The following is a 13987-nucleotide window of genomic DNA, read 5'->3' as shown; positions in this document are numbered from 1 at the left end:
TTAACCACTAGATCGGAATCGCGCCTTGACGCAAGGGTGCCGGTCCCAACGTTTTGCCGAAACATGTAACACTATCTTAGTAGGAACCCGGGTATAGCATTTGCACTTATACAGGGTAATAATAAAGTAAAGAAACAATTTGCGTTCATACGACCACAAATGATAACCATTCGACATGAAGTTCAATACCAAAAGTGAGAACACATAAGAGGAGGTAATAAGAACAAAGGAGACCGGGATCGCGCCTTAGCGCAAGGGTTCCGGTCCCAATGTTTTGGTCAAGTTAAGAAACCTCATTTACCATATGCATTCAAACAAAAAAATAAAATAAAATAAAGAAGAAACATTAATTTGTAACAGAAGCAAGACAAGAAAAGATAACCATTTGACACCAAGTTTAGTACTAAGAGCGCAAACATGAGAGGAAGTACTAATCTAAAACAAAGTTTGCAACATATCCATATATAAGCAAAGCAGCTACCCACTATATGCTGAATTTATATCAAAAGCAAATTCACTACAAAGGGAACATCTCAAGAAGCAGTAGGTAGTAAACACTTACTAATAGCTACAAAACATTACAGTAGCGAACGGTTCCACGTTGAACAGCAATGCATCAAATATTTGATCCTATGAGTCCAGTCAAAGTAAATATTGCCCGGTATGATTGAGATATATAAGTTTGGCATAAAGAAATAGACAAAAAATCGACACAGTTGCATGGATCAGGATTACAGCAAGTTGTTCATATAAAAAGCAACACATCTCACAAATCTAAAGACCATTGGTAATAATTAGCACAAGTCGTTTACAAAGAAATGCCCCAAAACCAAGTAGGACATTACAGGGCAGTTGGACAGTACAGTACAGAAAGCAAGGCATACAAAAGGCAAGGGACAAAATCCGATAGCATCCTTGATAAGTACACAAAATGAATCAATAGTGTAGCTCATCATGGCAAGTGATACCGCTGGAAGCATAGTTCCAATCGCCGATCAGTAGTGTTTTGCTGGTGGAAATAAACATTGTAAGGATACAATAAACATTTGTTTACCAACATGGCTAACAGAAATACTCAAATGCGTGCATCTTTCTCCAGTAGAAAAGCACATTGACAGTCAATGTGTTCTGTGAGTACATCCTTCTCCGGTAAATAGCTCTAGGAATTCCAAGATGATCCAACATAGTATCAAGAACCATTATGCCAAAAATTCCCACAATAGTATGGTCAACCTGAGTGTTTGGAAATGGCATAGAGAAAAACATAAATATGTGACTGATAAATGAGGGTCAACCTGAGCATGGTATAGAGAAAACATAAATATGTGACTGATAAATGAGCCGCAAAGGAACATATAGGCGCAGGACAACGGACCAATTTTAATTGGATTTCTTGCACAAGCATATAAGGCGCATGATATAAGGCTCCGTTCGATCTGCAGGAAAAACAAAGGAAATCTACAGGTTTGCAAACCCATAGTTTTGTCTACCTCTGAACCGTTCGCTTCATATGATTGTGCTACAGAAATTTGAAGGAAACCCTGCGTTCGAGTGCTCATTCCAGAGGATTGCAAAAATCCACTACAATCTCATTTTTGGGCGGATGCCCGAGGCAAAGCGACACAACTTCAAATAAAAAACCTAAACAGTACAGCCATGCATGAGGCAAGAGACAAACTGACAGCGTAACATGCGAATAAAAAATACCACCACAACGTACACAGTCTCGTCGGTAACAAAGCTTTTCACACCTACACTTCGAATGCCCCGCATGCTTCTCTTCGTCTGTTATACAACCCCATAGGCTGGTACTGTACAATCAATCATATTCCTTTGTAGTTTTCTGGTCCTGAGTTTTCTATACCTACAAACCGAACGCAGCCTAAAGTTAGTTGATAACCTGTGTCTAACCTTTCTAGGTAGGCGCATCCTTTTGTTACTGGAGCAGTAAACTAACAAGCACCATGACCGAACTAATAAGCAGTAACCTATAACAAACTAACAAGCAGCGGCCCCTCCCTGCAAATAAAATCACATCTAAATCAACTATCTAACAAGAAAATGACCATGAATGAATCATGGACAGTCAACAAAAATCAAAACTAACTAATTGACCTCGTTGATAGAAACAAAAAATATGATTGGAAGAATATACGTAACTCTGCATAGCTAAACCGTAGTTAAACCAAGTTCACATCAGCAATAACCAACAGAAAGATACAAAAAAAAACATGATTCGGACCCAACAGAAGCTCCTGCCAGGACAAAATTACCATGAGCATCTTTCCCAGAGGACCTATCCTACCCACATGGCAATAGCACCTGATGGCTAAAAGAGAACCATACAAGCCCCTAACTACTATGGCATTGACTTGTTTGGTAGCTCCGGCAGCATCTCATAACTGAACCAAAAAACAATATGAACCAACAAGCATTTGGCAGGACCAAACAGAATTAATAAACAAAGCAAGGAAGAATACAAAAGCCTACATCGACAAAGACAAGCACAATTGTTTTTACAACAATATGCATCATCAAAAGGCTATGCAGAGTTGTTCTTTAGAGGCTATGCTAAGTTGTTCTTTAGAGGCTATGCAGAGTTGTGTATATTCTTGCAATAAAGCAGTTGACATGTATGATGAGATCCATGGACGCGCGACAACACAAGAAAAAACAACTACCCTCTAAAGAACCCCATGCTAGCCATAGACAGACCGCACAGATCCTCCCTACAACTCGAACGAAGAGGACCACATCAGACACCGGCCAAAATAGGGGAAAAGAGAGGCAGACCTGCAGGTCCGTGGACTCAGCCGACGTAGGAAGACCATGTTGAGCACAAAACGGACGAAGGCCAGGACGAGGCGGGACACAACAAACCTGCAACAAAATAATCATAGGGATATCAGGGGAAACCAAGAGAGAGCAGGGGAGGAGGAAACTTTACAATAATATGCATAATCAAAAGAAGAAAAGGATAAGAAATCCAAGATGAACTCATCATACCGCTTTGCTGTTGGGGGGCCTTTGGTGCTGGCTTGGTCGCAACCGCCGATGGGGAGGAGGAAGATGAGGCCACCAATGAGAAGGAGGGCAGCATCAGCAAGGGGTCGTGGATGAGAAGGAGAGCGGCAGCAAGGGGTTGTCTCTGTAAGGAATCACTGCTTGTTAATGAAGATAGCCAGCAAGATAATGGGGGAAATAAACACTCTGTCAATCCTGTGGCTTAGAATGCAACACTCTGAATGAGCAAATTCATGTTAAAACTAAAATCCTACATTACCATCTACCTGGAGCTAAGAATACAAATTAGTCTAGCTAACGTCCTTTTAAACCTTAATTAAAGTTTCCCCTGATTGAGTATAGTCCTTGTAAAAAAAAGTTGCATAAGCAATTATTCACTGGAAACATATTAATTTTAGTACTGTATATTATGTACAGATGGACATCTACACACAAACAACTCAGGAGTCAATCCAAACTACACCATGAGTGGTGCATATTAATAAACTGGTATATCCATATATATAAAGGATATTAAGAAAGCTAACAGGATTATCAAGAACACAGTGTAACAATCAGAGGGATTCCAAAGCTATTAATTATTTAAGAAGGGACTAAGCTGGAAAGAGGAAAGAAAATACAACAAAGAGAGCAATAAAAATTCAAGCTTATATTCACAGGCTTTTGAAAAAAAATACAGCTAGAGGCTATCTTGCATACTCTCAAGCTCCAACAGTATCTGTAGTACCTTTGGAGGAGGTGATTCTTAGCAAATCAGGAAAGAAGCTACTTTCTACCAAACTGGCCTGACCGTGAACAACGCCATTGGAAACAAAAACAGAACGATCAAAGACTCTAAACTCTCCACCATCCATGCATGTCACTACCACACCAGCTTCTTCAACTATCTATTGAAAAATGACTAAATTCACCAAATAATTATATACTGGCAAACTCCACGGAGTAAAGAGTTGCTTAGAGAAGTAAATAAGAAGCCATACTACTCAGGATCGATGAAATTTATCTAACTGAAATAAAGACTGATAGATAAATATATTTCAGAATATCAATATACACATCACTTTGATACTCCCTCCTTCCCAAAATATCTCATATGTTTTTATAATAATTTTGTAGCATACAATAAGTGAAAATAATAGTCAAAGTTATGCGACGAAGATCCAAAAAGTCAACGTGCGCCTTATATTTTGGGAAGGAGGGAGTACTTCTACTATGCGAATTCTAGATTTTATTATAGAAAATGAAATCAATTTCTTTCAAAGATTAGTTCAGAACTGCTCAATGATATCCTTAAGATAAGATTAACTATGTTATTTTCAACCCAAATCACTACCAAAAAAGACACATCCGTGACATTTTGGGCCGAACGAATTTTTTTTCTGTCATACATATGACACTTCTATGACGATAATTGTGACAAAACCCGGTATCATCATAGATGTGGTGGGCTCCTACTTCTATGACAAAAAATCATGACAGAAAATGGGCTTTTCGTCGTGGGCGGGCCGGAGACGCAGCTGCATGACATTCTTTGGGCCGTCCATGACGGAAAAAACCGTGGTAGAAGCGAGGGCGAGGAAAATTTCGGGGAGTTCCCGGTTACGGTGGGAGGTCGGGGGCCGAGCGATGCGCGTTTCTCTCGTACACGTACGCGCGTGTGTGCGAGGCGTTGGCTCTAACTGAACCCGAGCGAGGCGTTGGGCTCTAACTGAACCCGAGCGATTGCACTGCAGGCTACGCGTTACTGAACCCGAGCGATCGATCGATGGCTGTTAACTGAACCCGATCGAGCGATTCCTTCGCTACTGCTGCTAACTGAAGCCGATCGATGCTGCCTCTGGGATGAACAGTGAGCGTTGCCGGGGGGGGGGGGGGGGGTTGGATGAACAGTGAGCGGTGGCGTTGCCTCTGGATGAACAGGACCCCGTGGTGTGGTGGAGGGCTGGATGAACAGTAGACGGCGGAGGGGTGCCTGTGGAGGGGTGGTTGAACAGGACCCCGTGGTGTGGAGGGCTGGATGAACAGTCGACGATGGAGGGGTGCCCGTGGAGGGATGGTTGAACAGTAGCCGGTGGAGTAGCGCGCGGTGGAGGCTGGATGAACAGGAGCCCGTGGAGGCTGGAGGAGGTCGACGGTAGCCCATGGAGGCTGGAGGAGGTCGACGGTGGAGATGAACAGTATCCCGTGGAGTCCCGTTTTGCGGTACGCCACACCCCTCCCGATGAACGGGACCCCCGTTTCGACTGTAGGAGGTCCGTTTCGTCCGTTTCGCGGCACGCCACACCCCTCCCGATGAACAGGACCCCCGTTTCGACTGTAGGAGGTCCGTTTCGTCCGTTTCGCGGCACGCCACACCCCTCCCGATTAACAGGACCCCCGTTTCGACCGTAGGAGGTCCGTTTCGTCCGTTTTGCGGTACGCCACACCCCTCCCGATCAACAGGACCCCCGTTTCGACCGTAGGAGGTCCGTTTCCTCTGTTTTGCGGTACGCCACGCCCCTCCCGATCAACAGGACCCCGTTCCGAACGTAGGAGGTCCGTTTGCTCCGTTGTGCGGTACGCCAGGCCTCGTTTCCATCGCCTGTTCCATCCAAGCCCTCCTGATGAACACGACCACGCATTCCGTTCCGACCCAGCCGGTTGGCTCCCACGCGTTCCGTTGCCTCCCGATGAACACGACGCATTCCGTTGCCTCCCCATGAACACGACGCATTCCGTTGCCTCCCCATGAACACGACGACGACGCTGTTTCTCCGTTCCGACCCAGCCATGTACACGAGCCCTGGCCGTACGTATGCGCGAGTAGGCGTTCGAGACCCCGCCCGTATGTACACATACGTGGCCGTATTTTTTTTCTTGCACCCTGGCCGCTGTACATACGTGTACATGCTACGTGCACGCCTCTACTACGACACGTACGCGCCTCTACTACGACACGTGTGCGCCTCTACATCCACCAGTATATATGTACGTACACGTTCGCGACCAGAATGACAACGCTACGTACGCTTCGACTAGGTGGGTCCCGACTGTCAGGCACTTCCTTGCCTGCGAAGATGTAGCTGGTGGGTCCCAGCAGTCAGGGGGGCGAATCGTTTTTTTGCCCGGACACACTTCCTTGCGTGCGAAGATGTAGCTGGTGGGTCCCAGCAGTCAGGGGGGAATGTTTTTTTCGCGAAATACAGTGGCCCATCCGGTGGGTCCCAGCTGTCAGGTGGAGGAATCATTATTTTTCGCGTAATAAGGAGGCACTTCCTTGCTGCGGCCGTGGACCCAGCTGTCAGCCTCTCCACGTACAGTCCACGTCCGATGGAAGTCGTTCCTTGACCACGTTGACCACGCCGCGCCGAGAGCACCAGGGCGGTGGACGACAGCGAGGCCTAGGAAGGGGACGACGGGGAGACGGGGAAGACGCGGCAGTGGAAGCCCGCGCAGAGAGGAGTACGAGGGTTCACTGGTTCGGCTGCGATGTGAGGCTGCCGTCGCCGCAGGGCCTGGCCAGCGGTGGGAATAGTAGGGGGCGGTGAGGCCTCCGCGGCAGCACAGCCGACCACGGGAGGCAGGAGCATGCGGCACGACCGGCGCTGCTTTGGGCGGCTGGAGCAAGAAGACCAGAGGTTGAAGAAGCACTACGGCCGTTGGATGGACATCGTACGGTCACTGGAGCTAGAATCATTCATATTGACTAAAGTTGACAAAGGCCCCCGTCCCAGTCAACTTAGTAGGCCCACAAGTCAGCCTCCCACCATGGTGGGTCCCAGCTAGCAGGGGGAGTATTCAATTTTTTTGTGCGTAATAAGGAGGCACTTCCTTGCGTGCGAAGATATAGCTGGTGGGTCCGAGCTGTCAGCGGCGGTAACGTTTTTTTCGCGAAATACAGAGGCCCTTTCGGTGGGTCCCTGATGTCAGGTGGAGGAATCATTATTTTGCGCGTAATAAGGAGGCATTTCCTTGCGTGCGGCCATGGACCCAGCTGTCGGCCTCTCCACGTACAGTCAACTTTAGATGCATGTCGGTCGTTGACCACGTTGACCAGGCCGCACCGAGAGCACCAGGGCGAGGCCTAGGAAGGGAACGACACGGAGGCAGGGAAGACTCGGCAATTGTTTCCCACGCGAAGGGGAGTACGACTGTACGAGGGTTTACTGGTTCGTCTTCCATCGCCGGAGAATAACAACAGGTGTGGGTGAGTAGAGGGATGGCTAGGCCAGCGATGGGAGTACGGTGGGGCGGTGAGGCCTGCGCGGCAGCAGAGCCAGCCGCGGGAAGGAGGGAGCAGGCAGTCCTGCCGGCGCTTGTTTGAGCGGCTGGAGCAGGAAGAGCAGAGATTGAAGAAACACGACGGCCGTTGGATGGCCATCCAATAGTCACTGCTTGTGCGTCAACCTTTTTTTAGGAAAGCCTCAAATCTGTGGAAAACAGCATACAGCCCATCTGCCATTATTTCTAATAATTTACAGCCCATTTGCTAATTATTAAGGTTTTTTTTGGAGCCCATATTCTTTTTGTTAGCATTACAACCCATATTGTGGCCACGGTTAAAAAATTATACGAAATTTTGCATATTTCGGTGCGGTCCGAACTGTTTTTAATCCCGAAATTTCGACTCACATTCAAACCGATTTTAAAAATAAATGTATATCAATATAAATCCAACAAATTCTCCACACATAAAAATTAATGTAATTTAAAATCTCGAAATAAAAAAAGATATTTAAAACTAATTGCCGGTTTGATGTGTTTTAAAAATGTACAACCCATTTCTCATTACTGATGGGCCATTTTCTCGGCCAGCCGAATGAAAGCTCTCCTCGTCTTGAAAGATTTGCAGCCCAGCAGGCCTGACAAAGCGACTTACTTGGCAAATCACAAAAAACTGGGTTGTGGCCGTGGACCCAGCTGTCAGCCTCTCCACGTACAGTACTCTTCCGATGAAAGTCGTTCCTTGACCACGTTGACCACGCCGCGCGGAGAGCACCACGGCGGTGGACGACGGCGAGGCCTAGGAAGGGGACGACGCGGAGCCGGGGAAGACGCGGCAGTGGAAGCCCGCGCGGAGAGGAGTACGAGGGTTAACTGGTTCGGCTGCGGTGTGAGGCTGCCGTCGCCGCAACGCCTGGCCAGCGGTGGGAATAGTAGGGGGCAGTGAGGCCTCCGCGGCAGCACAGCCGGCCACGGGAGGCAGGAGCATGCGGCACGACCGGCTCTGCTTTGGGCGGCTGGAGCAAGAAGACCAGAGGTTGAAGAAGCACTACGGCCGTTGGATGGACATCGTACGGTCACTGGAGCTAGAATCATTCATATTGACTAAAGTTGACAAAGGCCCCCGTCCCAGTCAACTTAGTAGGCCCACAAGTCAGCCTCCCACCATGGTGGGTCCCAGCTAGCAGGGGGAGTATTCATTTTTTTTGTGCGTAATAAGGAGGCACTTCCTTGCGTGCGAAGATATAGCTGGTGGGTTCGAGCTGTCAGCGGCGATAACATTTTTTTCGCGAAATACAGAGGCCCTTTCGGTGGGTCCCTGATGTCAGGTGGAGGAATCATTATTTTGCGCGTAATAAGGAGGCATTTCCTTGCGTGCGGCCGTGGACCCAGCTGTCGGCCTCTCCACGTACAGTCCACTTCAGATGCATGTTGGTCGTTGACCACGTTGACCAGGCCGCGCCGAGAGCACCAGGGCGGTGGACGACAGCGAGGCCTAGGAAGGGAATGACATGGAGGCAGGGAAGACTCGGCAGTTGTTTCCCACGCGGAGGGGAGTACGATTGTACGAGGGTTTACTAGTTCGTCTGCCGTTGCCGGAGAATAACAACAGGTGTGGGTGAGTAGAGGGATGGCTAGGCCAGCGATGGGAGTACGATGGGGCGGTGAGGCCTGTGCGGCAGCAGAGCCGGCCGCGGGGAGGAGGGAGCAGGCCTAGACGGGGCAGCCCAAAACCATGTCCAACACTTGCCAAAACTTCGTCCCTCGTTTTCTCTGTGTTTCGCACACTCGACATTGTGTGGGCATTTTGACTGTGCATCATATGAAGATGTGCTATGCATGAATGTCGATCAGCATGATGTTAACTGGCTGGTAGTTCCATTTTCGACCATGAATAAAACTTCCAACATGATGTTAACCCTGTTTGAAAAGGCCGTGTTAATATAAATGCTCTGCCTCTGAAAGTTGAAGTTTCTTATCTGAAACTGAAAGTTGCAGTTTCTTCTCTGAGAATCACATTGTCTGCACTTTTATACTCCTATGAAACTACATTTTTTAAGTGCTAAAAATAGATCTCTAGAATTCATAAAATACTTCATATGCTCAATACTGCAAATCTAAAATTCAAAAGACATTCATATCTGAAAGTACTCTCAAAATACACAACACAAAACACAATTCACAACCTGCAAATACTGACAACCCTAAGCTCCTCCTGACAATTCACAACCTGCCCGACTATTGGGTTGGGGGGGTGGGGCAGCCCCCTCCTATTCCTCGGCGGCAGACAGCCGCCCCGTGAGACGATGTGAATGGCGAGGGAGACGATGGCGGGGAAGCGCCGTCGGGCCAACTGCTTTTCTCCTCTTGCAGTTGGGTTCGGTCGACGAAAATTCCACTGGCTCGCTCTGGCAGGACCCCTCACAAACGGCACTCAGTTGTCGCTGTTTAACCCTCGCAGTGATCCGAAGCACATGACACCTAATTTTGCGAGATGACAAGAAACCTTTTTTTAGATTTCTCACCACAATTACAGCCATGTACAACACAGCCTGCATGATATGTAGACGATAGCCAATCCAGGCATGTCTGCTGGAGTCTGGTCACATGCATGGACAAACTGATCTTCCGTGTCTTACAGGGATCGTCCAGGCACCAACGTAGTACAACACTTCTCTAGTACTATCGCTCGTCTCCCTCTTCTATTAAGTCACCCGACTTGCGGGGTCGGGGAGTGTGCCTATGGTCGGTTCTCAATTGCCGTCCCACGTGTGTGCAAACGCAATATGACGCGCGTTCCATTCGGAGAGCAGCGTGCCAGACCGACCGACCGTCTGGGGTGTGACGCGAACGCGACGGGCGTGATGTATACTCCGTACATGTGTACCGCCGTTTTCTAGACGCTTTGCTCCATGGCGCGGGCGCAATCCATGGATACAAAATTAGTATACTGTATACTATTTAAAAGTCGAGGGCGGGGCTTTTCCTGCGCGGTAGGCGGGGCAGTTCCGCCTAGTCGGTTCGACAGAGACGCGAGAAGACGAGGGAGTAGGCTGCTGCAAACGTAGGGCTGTGTGATTTGACAGTGAGTTACTGCTGGACAGGTGGGGCCCCGTGATTTGACTTGCCATTATCATTTTAACTGCGGCGCTACGACCGGCGTGAGTCTCCCGATTCCTGACCACCTCCATACAGGTGCCTCTCCCAATGCTCCACCATGTAGTAGAGGCTGGCTCTTGCATGAGAGCCCACTTCACTTTTTCCTTGCCTCTCTTTCCTCCACATATGCAAAAATGCCATGTAAAGCGCACTATTGTACTTACTTTTACTTGCTCCTACAGGTGCTTAAGCTTGCCACATAGGCATAAAGTCTGATGTGGCAAGTTAATCAAGAAGAGAGAGACTAGTTTGGTGACCCAAGGAAGAAACGGTGCTAAGCACGTGTACCTAGGTGAAAAGACAATTTTGAGTCTATAGCTAATTAAATGAAGCAAACTTAGCAACACCATTTCATTGGAAGAGGTCACTCCTTGGCAAATGCAATACATACTAGTACTCCCTGTGTCCCATAATATAAGAACGTTTTTGGCACTACACTAGTGTCAAAAACGTTCTTATATTATGGGACGGAGGGAGTACGAAGAAAGAGATAGAGAGGAGTAAAAAAAATTACACTTATAGCCAACCTTGTTGTAGTATGAGTGACTAAGTGATGACTATGTATGACATGCCAATATCAGATAGCCTAACGCACAGTGTTAAATCTCCAAGGGCGCGACCGCGCGAGCGACGCGACGGTCGTGGTAGGCGCGACCATGATACGGGCTGCTGGCAGCCCTTGGATCTGAGATCAAACGGTCGCATGCTAAGTTGCTAAAAATTTGCAGAATAACCCTCCAGGATAGGATATTCACCCATAGGTCTAGAATCACGCCATGCAACCGTTCGATCTCAGATCCAAGGACTCTCGGAAGCCCGTATCATGGGAGAATGGAAAGCCACTACCCTGCCGTTCGCACGCTGGCAGTTCGCTCCTACTCGTCCCCACACGTCCTTCAATACTACGACGGTTCGCTCCTAGTCGTCCCGTCCATTCACATTACGGCAGTTCCACTAATCCTAACCCTCCTCCCAAATGCATGGCGTCCCAAATCTCCACGATCGGCGGTGAGTACAAGGTTAGAACCATCACCGGCGATGAGTTCGACGTCATCTACACCCGTTCTTCCGCGACGGTGAAAGGATGCCTTTCTCGCTTCAAATGCATGTTCGAAGACTCAGATGATGAGTGGGTCACTGGGCTAGATGTTGAGTACACCACAGTCCTGGGACGAAAGAAGGATCTAAAGGACGAAGAGAGGAAGAAGCCCGCCGTGATCCAGGTTTGCGTGCATGACTTATGCTTGGTCTACCACATATGTCATGCCGACGTTGAGTGCCAGGATTTGAAGGACTTCCTCGATAGCAACCTAGTCAAATTCGTTACTGTAGACTTTGGTAACGACAAAGAAGTCCTGCGTCGGATATGCCTCGTTGTAGGCAACACCTTCGACCTCCAGAAGAATCGGCTGGTGTCCTCTCGTCAGCCTTCAATGCTGACCCTGGCAGGAGCCATGGTTCTTCCTTCGTACGGTAAACTGGAGAAACCTCCATAAACGTTTCATCGTCATGCATGGCAGCGGAATGTACTAGATATAGACCACATCCACTACGCTACAATGGATGGCTACCTTTGCTTCAATATCTACAAGGGTTGGATGAAGAGCAACAGCCAAGTGTGCGGTTCAAGCAAAGAAGTATCGGCCAAGAGGAAGAGGGACAAGGACGAAGTCGAGGACATGGACGAGGACTCCGAGTAAGGTGGCAGTGTCGTTGCTCATGGTGGTTCTAATGCAGTGTCTACCGGAATAGTTGCAAAGTTTAATTTCAGGTGTGCTTAATTTAATTTGAGGGCAAGGTTGTTTTGTTTATTGGGGGCTCTGCTAGACCCCTATGTTGGAGATTGCCAAGGTTGTTTTCTTTTGTCAATAATGATAGGATCTCTGTGCGGGAATTTCTTCAATCCCAGGATCTTTACTCTATGTTTTATTTGGCTCTTTCTCATGAGGCTGCTGCTCAGTTACACATGCTGGAAGGTTGGATCATGCAGTTAGACAGAGACCCCACTGTACCTGATGTTTGGATATGGCCTGGTCAATCAGGAGGATACACTGTCAAGAGTTTTTACATGATCATGCGCTCACACTTACCTACAATACAACCTTGCAAATGGCTATGGCAGAGTAAGTGCACCATGAAGATCAAGGTGTTCGGCTGGCTATTGTTCTTTGACAGACTTAACACCAAGGATATGCTGGTTAGGAGACACTGGCGATCAAACCAGGATGACAATCTATGCCTCATTTGCAGTGAACTGGCGTATGAGGATAGAATCCATCTGTTTTTTAACTGCACCTTCAGCTGTAGAGTCTGGAGCTACTTGGGTATTGATTGGTCTGGAGGCTCAGATATTCTGCAATGTATCCTGCATGCCAGGTCCAGCTTCACACACCCTTTCTTCGTTGAAGTTATGCTAATAGCAGCATGGAATATTTGGATTTTGAGAAATGGCAGAACCTTCAGAGCTGAGAGAGCTACTTTCAGTGCTTGGAAGTGTAAATTCATCCATGATATTTCTTTGCTTGCTCATAGGGTGAAGGATTGTACAAAACCAAAACTCTTGGCTTGGGTTGCTTCTTTGTTGTAAAGCAGGTAGAGTTGGTTAGCCATAGGTAGACTCTTTTCCTTTTTCCTTCCTTGTATAGTCTGTAATTTGTTTGTACAGTTGTGCTTTCTTTAATAAAGGGCTGTGGGGCTTTGCCTCACAGTAAATATTCAAAAAAAATGTTTGTATATTCAACTGCTCTTCCTGTGCATCAGCCATTTGAATTGGTGATGGAGAAATCTGGAGTGAAAACAAGGTCTTCAGAGCAGACAATGCTACCTGCTGAAGCAGATATCTTGCTGGTTACAGATAGCTCTTCAGAGGAGGATTCAGAGGCAGATGACCAGTCCTATTATCCCCCTGAGGTGTATGTTCAAACTTGGCAGGGTTATATTACTCATATAATGCATATGTTGTATTGCAATGCTTAGTTTTTACATCATATACACAATATTGAATGCCATCTCCTTAGTTGACACATCATATATGCGATTGCCCTCTGCTCACTTACTTAGTATATAAATCGTATATTTGAATTATGTCATGCCATGATGTTTATATAGACAGCATGTATCTGAATTATGACATGCCAACCCATTTTCTAAAGACATAATATAGTTATACATCTCATCCTGTTTACATAGTCATCATATTTTAAATTATGTCATTCTATCCGTGAATTATATCATGCCATCATGTTTCCATCGACGGCATGTTTGTGATTTATGGCATGCCAACCACTTTAATAGACACATCGTATAGTTATATCATGTCATCCTGTTTACATAGTCATCATATTTTGAAGTATGTCATTCTATCCTGTTTAGTTAGCCATCATACATGTGAAATTGTGTCATACTATCCTGTTTAATTAGCCATCATATATGTAAAATTATGTCCTGCTATTCTGTTTGCTTAGACAACATAAATGTGAATTATTTCATGCCCTGTTTTCTTCCCTACTATCCATTGCATCTGTCTATCTTACAATGTCTGTACATTCAATTACTTTTCTTGTTTATCAGCCATTTCAATTGGAGGGAGTGATGGCAGTAT

General features: G+C 46.9%; 1 long non-coding RNA gene across 2 annotated transcripts; it reads right to left on the bottom strand.

Moving 5' to 3' along the window:
- Positions 1-764: 764 nt before the first annotated feature.
- Positions 765-3502, bottom strand: LOC109757986 (uncharacterized). Of its 2 annotated transcripts, none has more exons than XR_012181032.1 (3): positions 3007-3502; positions 2794-2880; positions 765-2019 (listed from the first exon to the last, which is right to left on the bottom strand). It is a non-coding gene; the product is annotated as an uncharacterized lncRNA (long non-coding RNA). The 2 variants fall into 2 exon arrangements; XR_002231699.4 differs by having other exon boundaries at positions 765-1233; positions 3007-3499.
- Positions 3503-13987: the final 10485 nt, after the last annotated feature.

The sequence above is a fragment of the Aegilops tauschii genome, chromosome 3 (genome assembly GCF_002575655.3).
Source record: "Aegilops tauschii subsp. strangulata cultivar AL8/78 chromosome 3, Aet v6.0, whole genome shotgun sequence".
Classification (NCBI taxonomy): Eukaryota; Viridiplantae; Streptophyta; class Magnoliopsida; order Poales; family Poaceae; genus Aegilops; species Aegilops tauschii.
Note: the sequence above shows the minus strand (reverse complement) of the source record. Positions and strands in the feature narration are given on the sequence as shown.